Here is an 8,753-nt window from a genome sequence, read left to right on the forward strand (position 1 = left end):
TTCATCTTTTGATAAAATATATATATATATATATATATATATATATATATATATATATTGCATGCATAGAGTAAGTATGTGACTGTATGCCCAAATTTTCCTTTTCCATATTATTCTACTTTCTGCCGATCCTATAAAATTCCTTCAGGTTTTTCATTCCTGCAAGGTATTACTTCCTCTCTTGCTTCCTGTACGGCAAATGCCGGAGGGTCTGGAGGGTGGGGGAGAGAGCCTTCTGCTGTGCTATCCTTTTCTTCTGCTCCTATTCACTGTATTAGGATTAAGGCCGGACCACCTCGTAGGGACCGTAAGGTCTGTGTGGTCTGTGTATCTATGTAATTCTCTCTCTCTCTCTCTCTCTCTTTCTCTCTATAAGTGGCAAGGGTTCGAATCCAGTAAGAACCCAACATAAGGACTATAAAAACATTTGAAGCGCTTGATTTATCACCCTTGGAGTCATATTTTCTCTCTCTCTCTCTCTCTCTCTCTCTCTCTCTCTCTCTCCCTCTCTCTCCACCCTTGACCTTCGCCTTACAGTCTTTCTTATCTTATGTCTATTCTCTCTCTCTCTCTCTCTCTCTTTTTCTGTCTATCCTCTAACCATACTTCTTTCTTTTTGTTCGTTTTAACACATCATTCTCACACTCAACTCCTCTCTCTCTCTCTCTCTCTCTCTCTCTCTCTCTCTCTCTCTCTTCTTCCTATCTCTCGCCATCTCTTTCACCCTCTCCTCGACCCCCTCATTACTATTCCCTCCCTTCCTTCTCCTCCTTGACCTCTGTCTGTCTGTCTGTCTGTCTGTCTCTATGCACACAACCTACGCATACCACCTTCCTCTTCTTCTCTCTCTCTCTCTCCCTCCCTATCTCTGTCTCTCTCTCTCTCTCTCCCTCCCTATCTCTCTCTCTCTCTCTCTCTCTCTCATCTCCACCATAACCCCTCCCCTTCCACATCCCCCTACTCTACTCATTTCTCATCTTTCCCCCTCCCCTCCACCGCACCACCCCTCCACATCCCTTCCTCACCATCATCCTCTCTCTCCACCACCACCACCACCACTTCTAACATGACCCCATCCACATACCCTATCCTGCTCCACCTTCCTCCACCCCCCTCTACATACAATCCACATCCTCTCTCCCTCTCCACTTCCATTCCACCCCCTCATCCCCACCATCTCTCCCTCTTCAAATAAATCCACATCCTCTCTCCATCCCTACCACTCCACTCCCCCACCACCAACTCTCCCCATCTCCACATACAATCCACAGCCTCCTTCCCTCTCTTCCACCCCCTCACCTCTCCTTCTCCAAATCCATATCCTCTCTCCATCCCTACCACTCCACTCCCCAACCACCACCTCTCCTCCACATACAATCCACAGCCTCCTTCCCTCCCTTCCACCCCCTCACCTCTCCCTCTCCTCACACAATCCACATCCTCCCTCCTGCTCTCTCCACTTCCCACTCCACCCCCTCCCCCTCCACCTCTTCAGCTCCCACTCAAGCAACACCAGCACGCTCCTCGCCAGTCGTCCCTCTTCAAGCAGGACCTTCGTATCAGTGTCTCTTATCTCCATCCCTGTTATCTGAATTTATCTTTTTTTATCTCTTTTTTATCAGTAATTAGAGACTGGAATGAGCGAGTGATCAGTAGGAAATCTTTGTCTGTCTGTGTGTCTATCTCTTATCTATCTATATATCGAGCTATCTATCGGTCTATCTGTCAGTACTCTTCTGTTTAGTCATCTATCTCATCACCTCTACGCTCTCTCTCTCTCTCTCTCTCTAAGACATCCTCGTACTGAAAAGAATAACTTGATAAATCGTGAGTGATTAAATCTCTGTCTCTCTGTCTCTGTCTGTCTGTCTGTCTGTCTGTCTCTCTCTCTCATTCACGAATACGCCATTGCACGAAGGAAACTAATTACACCTGAAGCCGTCAACACCTTGGACTGACCTCTAACATCAGTAAGTAAATCCCAGTGACCTTTATAAGACACGTAGGGTAACAAATTTTCCTCTGCGCTTTATTCTGCATTTCACATCTAAACACCCTTCAGTAAGCTTTTTTGTTTTTACCATGCTCAGCAGACTTTACTGATATACCACAATCCCAGTCGACAGATCGTAAAAATACCCTTACTAATACCAATACACCAGGTCTGTATGAGATAGCCCTAGCATGTATTCAGTATGGATGGTGGGTGTTAGTGCTGAAGTGGTGACATGTGAAGGTGGAGTGTACACACACACACACACACAAACACACACACACACACACACACACACACACACACACACACACACACACACACACACACACCTACCAATACTACACACCTATTTGAGAGAGAGAGAGAGAGAGAGAGAGAGAGAGAGAGAGAGAGAGAGAGAGAGAGAGAGAGAGAGAGAGAGAAAAATGACTGACGCTATCTACAGCACATAACTTATCACAGCTGCAGACACACACACACAGGGAAGTCTAACCTAACCTAACTTACCTATACATACATAACATAGCCCAAAAGAACTGTAACATACAGTAACTTTATCTTGCCTAACCAAACGTACTGTAATTTAATGCAACAGAACGAATCGCTGATGATGATGATGATGATGATGACAATAATGATGATTTTTCTCAAGGGATTCTACTAATATCAAGGCGTAAATGCAGACTAAAAAAGAAACACACGGAAGCACCGTATAATACCCACCCCAATATCCCCCACACCACCAACGTACCCACCGCAAGGCCCACCCTCCCTTTTCAGACATCACCCCCTCCCCATGCCATTACCCCTCCACCGCCCTTCCCCTCTCCCAAGTCTCACCTACCTCACCCTAACATTCTCACACGTACTATGACCCCTACCTTCACCCTACTCCCATCCCCACCCCCACCTTCACCCCTTCATTCACCCTCACTCCCACTTCCACCCTTACTTCTACTTCCATTCTCATCCCTACCTCATTCCCTCTTTACTAGCCCTACACAGCTTCCATTCCTTCCCTCACCCTAACTCCCTTCCCATTTCCACCAACCTCCCTACCCCACCCCCAGTCACCCACACCCCTACCTCCCTGACCCCCACCCTTACCCTAATCCCACCCCTCACCACAGTGCCAATCCTCTTTGAAATTTTGGAGTGCTTAGACCTGTCCCCCTCACCACAAACCCTGCCTCCTCTCCCTCCACCCTACGCCCCCAAGCCCACCCCTCTCCCTGCCCTACCCACCTCTTACCCCAAAGTATGCGCCCTCTCCCTCCCCTACGTACCCCACCTCAGTCTTCAACGTACCCTGACCCCTACCTTCACCCACATTCCCACCCCAACACCCAACCTCACCCACCTTCACCTTCAACCCCCCATCCCTCACCCCTACCCTCCGCACCCAAATCCATAATCCCCCCTCCCCATACCCTCTCCCTCAACTCCCCCCTTCCCATCACCCCCACTAAAATAGGGACTGGGATTGTGAAGTGACGGTGGAGTGTCCTATTTTGGGTCATTGTCTGGTAACTTTTTTTCTCTCTCTCTACCCGCACCCTTACCTTAGCTTCCACCGCCATCCCCTCCCCATCCCAACTCTTACCCTCTTCCCCCCCTACTCTTGCCTTCATCCCTCACCCTCCCTACCTCTGTCACCCCCAACTCTCTCCTTTGTACCGTTATGAACTTCTTTAATCTATTACTTTTTGACAGGGTGGTTAGCAAAGGAAGAATGTTAGTGAGGAAAGAAAGAGGGTGACAGAGGGTGACATAGTGATGGAGTATACAGTAGCTATAATTTTAACTCCCCAATCCCTCACACTGCCACCCTCACGCTGAACTCACTTTACACCCACACCCTCACCGTGGCTCCCACCACCACCGCCACTCTCACACATTCTCTCTCGGGTTTGGTAGGAAGAGAAACACGAGTCTGGATAAAGAAGAGTGTCAGTGTGGGGAAAAAGAAAGATAGTGTTTGAGAGTGTTAAGTTATCTGCATATTTCTAAAGGTGTCTGACTTGTTTCTGTGGCATCTTGCTTACAAATTCCATGCGTCTGGGAAGTGTGTGTGAATTTATGGTTATGTCTATGTATCTGACAGATCAAATTAAGCTAAGTTCCGGCCCTTAAGCTAAAATCTGAAGCTAACTTCTGGCCTCACACACCCTCCTCACCCCTACCCACACCCTGGCCACCCTACGTCAGCGGTTGCCCATAAAGGTGAAGGGGACGTAAGGTCAACCGGGGCCATGCATCCCTGACCTCCTGACACGTAATGAAGGCTTGTTGCAGGAGGCGCTTTCAACCTCCACACTCTGGGGTCAGCAATTGCAAGGAGAGGGGAGGTGGGGGAGGTATTGCAGGATTAAACACTGCAATATAGAGGGAATTAAGAGATCCGTTTGACCCATGTAACCCCTTCATGGCGGGAGTACCAAGACTTACGTAAAACTGTCTGAAGGTAACAACACCTAAGATCTGGCCGGTATTCTCGTCGGTTTAGGAAGCTCCCTAACGCCTCTTCCTTAACGATTTATTTCTGAAACTACCTCTTAACAGCCTCCTTTTAGCTTCTTATATCTCCTTAATAGCGACGTGGACTGCATGGGTAACACACAAGAATGCAGTAACGGGGCAGAATCATAAATAAACCGGTAGGGATGAGGTGTTAGTAAGCTTCCCAACCGCAAGAGAATGCCGCCCCTGCTCCTCCGGGTGAACGGGTCAAAGGTAGGTTAGTGACATGCCCTACTGTACAGCATGAAAATGACGGTCTGTAATATATTGTACTAAATACCTGTACACTACACCTGTATTCTACCTGTCTGTCTTAATCCCGGAAGGGGTGGCCGCGAAGGCACGAACGCATCTCCCTTAGTGACTTTTAAAAATCGAATATTTCCCACTCATCTTCCACGGATTCAAATACGTGCGCCTATCTTACGCTCATCTCAACTATCTCGTAAGACCACTTAACCACCGGCCGTTACTTAAAAACATGTGGAGGTGCCGGGGATCGAACCCGGGGCCTTTCACATGCAAAGCGAACGCTCTACCACTGAGCTACACCCCCGATGAAGAGGACGGTCCTTTCACACCGATGACTTCCTGGTTTATTTTATTATTTATACAACTTAACGAAATAATTTTCCTATAGGCCTTCTCCGACTGAATAAATCAACCCCTTCAGTTCGTTGACGTAATATATAAAATTTATTCTAGCCATTATCAAAACTTGTCATCCATTCTAACTTCATTTAGGCGTGCAACTGCCATCTCTCCATGTTCAGTGCTGGGCTATAATGAAAGATTAACGCCAGAACACTATGCTAGTCACGAAGAAGTGCTGGGGAATGGATGTATAGTCGTAACATTGGCTTATTCTCCCAGTGAGTTGTCCTCCATCCATTTTTTCCTTCCCATCATCATCATCATCATCATCATCATCATCATCATCATCAATCATCATTCCTGTTATCCCTCCAACCCTTATATTCATCATTATCATCATCACCATCATCACTCCTGCTACTTTTCCTTCCTTTTATTCTTCCTATCATCATCATCATCATCACTCCTGCTCCCCTCCCTAGCATTTTTTTCCTACCGAGCTTACCATCACTAACAATCACCACCATCATCACTAGCCTCCTCTGTCATCACAAAACACCACATCACACACCTGTTACGCCACTGTGTTGTCATCATTAACTTTGTGGTGCTTCAGTTCATGACCCTCACCTGGATTTGGTCAACATCTACCGCTACTACCACAACTACCACCACATTCACCACCATACCTACCACAACTACCACCACATCCACCACCATACCTACCACAACTATCACCATTACAATCTACCACCACAAACATCTCTGACTACCATTACTACCACCACCTCCACAATCAACCACAACCTACACCTCCCGCCACCACAACTACCACCACTACCACCAACACCTTGCCTAACCACACCCTCATTACTACCACTTAACTACTCTCATTACTGCCTAAGGTGACTCATTAAGAGGGTTTAGGAGTAGTGGCTACACACACACTCTTGGTTTCATCACACACACACACACACACACACACACACACACACACACACACACACACACACACACACACACACACACACACACATACACACACACACATTCTTTCTTACTCACTCACTCATAAACATAACCTACTAACACGCTTACCCCTCACACACACACACACACACACACACACACACACACACACACACACACACACACACACACAGCCAAGATAAGACAGTGTTCTTGGACTTGAGATTTGCGTCACTGAGGATTACACAATATCAAATTCCCTTCACTGACAGCGGAATATAATAATAATAATAATAATAATAATAATAATAATAATAATAATAATAACAATAATAATAATAATAATAATAATAATAATAGTAATAATAATAGTAGTAGTAGTAGTAGTAGTAGCAGTAGTGATGATGATGATGATACAACAATAATAATAATAATAATAATAATAATAATAATAATTCTACCCAATGCCGTATATTTTTCCTTTACTCTTGATCCCTCATACGATTTTTCTCAGCTTAAGGGAAATGTCTTACAAGGGAGGAATCTTTAAAGGCTGGATCGAGGCCTATATTCTCCCTAACACCTCTTCCGTAGCGATTTATTCCTGCATATAGCTCATTAATAATCACTTTTGTATTATTCACGTAATCTATCTTGGAAGTAAAAAGATATAAACTGCATACAGGAAAGTAGCAAGGTGTAGTAAGCAAAATAAATCGCTAAGGAAAATGTGCTACGGAGAATACAAGCCCGAGTTCCTTAAGCTCAAAAAATGTCTCCTAAGATAAATAAGTGTCCTGAGATGGTAAGAATGACATAAAGAATACATCAATAAATCATTTTTTTTTTTAACAATACCACAACCATGAAGAAGAACCATTAAATTGATGTAACAGAGCCTTTTAATATTCTTAAGATATCACTAAGACCATGAGGAAGGATACCATGAAGGAGAATCATTAACAAGAAGTATCAGAGTCTAAGAGGAACCATGAAGAATAGGAACTACCCAAGTCTTCTTATCCTGGTCACACATCATCTCTAACCACCCCCTGTCAGCCTCCCACAACCCAGCCTCCTGTTCTGTGTGCCTTCATCATCTCTTAGTTAGGCTACTTGATATACATGTCGGGGAGATGGTGAGTGCTCTGCTTCCCTGCCTGCTTGTCTGCTTATTTCAGTATCTGCTTGCCTGTCTCCCCCTCTACCTACCTACCTACATACCAACCTACCACCCACCTATCTTCCTTCCTTTCATCCTACCTACCTTCCTTTCAACCCACCTACCTTCCAACCAACCTATCTACTTACCAACCTACCTAAGCGTGGAGGACACCTGGGATGATTCGTCCGTTAATTTGACCTGTGACTTTCAACGCAGGGCCAGCAAACCTATAATATTTTGGCGGATACGGCCGTAACCTCGTTCTCGCTTAGCCTCACAACTTCCATTAACTTCTCTGATAAGGATTTGAATTTTGAAAAGCCATCGCAGTGAGGGGGTTAAAAAAAGGCATCTGGTGTTGGGACTATCTAAAAATAAAGAGGCCCCCCCCAAAAAAAAAAGAAAAAGAACATAATATTGATCGGTAGACAGACAGAAAGATAGATAGGCAGGTAGACAGACATAGGCAGACAGGCTGGCAGACAGACAGAGTGGCTGATTCATGCGAAGAGAAGCGAAGGGAGGGTAAATGAATTGATGATAAGGCAGGGATTGCAACAGAGACAGACAGACAGAAAGACAGACAAATAAACAGATAAATACACATAGCTAGACAGACAGACAGACTAACTCAAGTGAAGGGGAATGAAGGAGGGGTAGATGAAAAGGTGTTAACGAAGGAAACTGAAGGAAAACAACTTATTACATAGATTAAACGGTTCTTACGGTCCTAGCAAGGCAATCTAGCTTTATCATGAAATATATATAATTATAAATATTGGAGTACTAGAGCAGCAAAGGGTAAGGCTCTCTCCCCACCCACCACCACCCCTGGCTAAACATGACGGTACGACAGTAGGTATTGATGATGATGATGATGATGATGACGGTAATACTACTACTACTACTACTAATAATAATAATAATAATAATAATAATAATAATCAGTAGTAGCAGTAGTAGTAGTAATAGTAAATGATAATAATAATAATAATAATAATAATAAGAGCATCAATAATAATAATAATATCAAATATTCAACACAGTGAAGCGCAGCTTGATGATAAATAACTCAACAAAATCATTAAATATATTCCCCTCAGACTGATACATCCGCATTTATGTGTGTGTGTGTGTGTGTGTGTGTGTGTGTGTGTGTGTGTGTGTGTGTGTGTGCAAATAAGGTACAGAATATAACAAGACAAAGATAATACAAGCAATAACAAGGTATACTTCCATTACTAATACTTCCTGGTGCAAAACATAAACAAATGAAATAAACTTGCTCCAAAAAACACGCAATTCAGTACCGTACAATAAATCACCAATATTAAACCGCTCAGGAGGAGATGCTACGGAGCTCTATGACCTTGAAAATATGCCTTAATACATTCAGTCCAATGAGGTATTTTGCATTCTCTTTCTACGACCAGGCGATTTTCACTCAACTCTGAAATTATCTCTGGCGGTAAAGGGATTAATGAAAGCTACCTCCAACCCCTCCACCTC

At 44.4% G+C, this 8,753-nt stretch overlaps 1 non-coding gene across 1 annotated transcript; it reads right to left on the reverse strand.

The window, feature by feature from the left end:
* Window positions 1-5,000: 5,000 nt before the first annotated feature.
* On the reverse strand, window positions 5,001-5,072 carry TRNAA-UGC (transfer RNA alanine (anticodon UGC)). The gene has a single exon. It is a non-coding gene; the product is annotated as a tRNA-Ala (tRNA).
* Between the last annotated feature and the right edge of the window lie 3,681 nt (window positions 5,073-8,753).

The sequence above is a fragment of the Coenobita brevimanus genome, chromosome 69 (genome assembly GCF_032717465.1).
Source record: "Coenobita brevimanus isolate Jiangsu-jjx chromosome 69, ASM3271746v2, whole genome shotgun sequence".
Taxonomy (NCBI): Eukaryota; Metazoa; Arthropoda; class Malacostraca; order Decapoda; family Coenobitidae; genus Coenobita; species Coenobita brevimanus.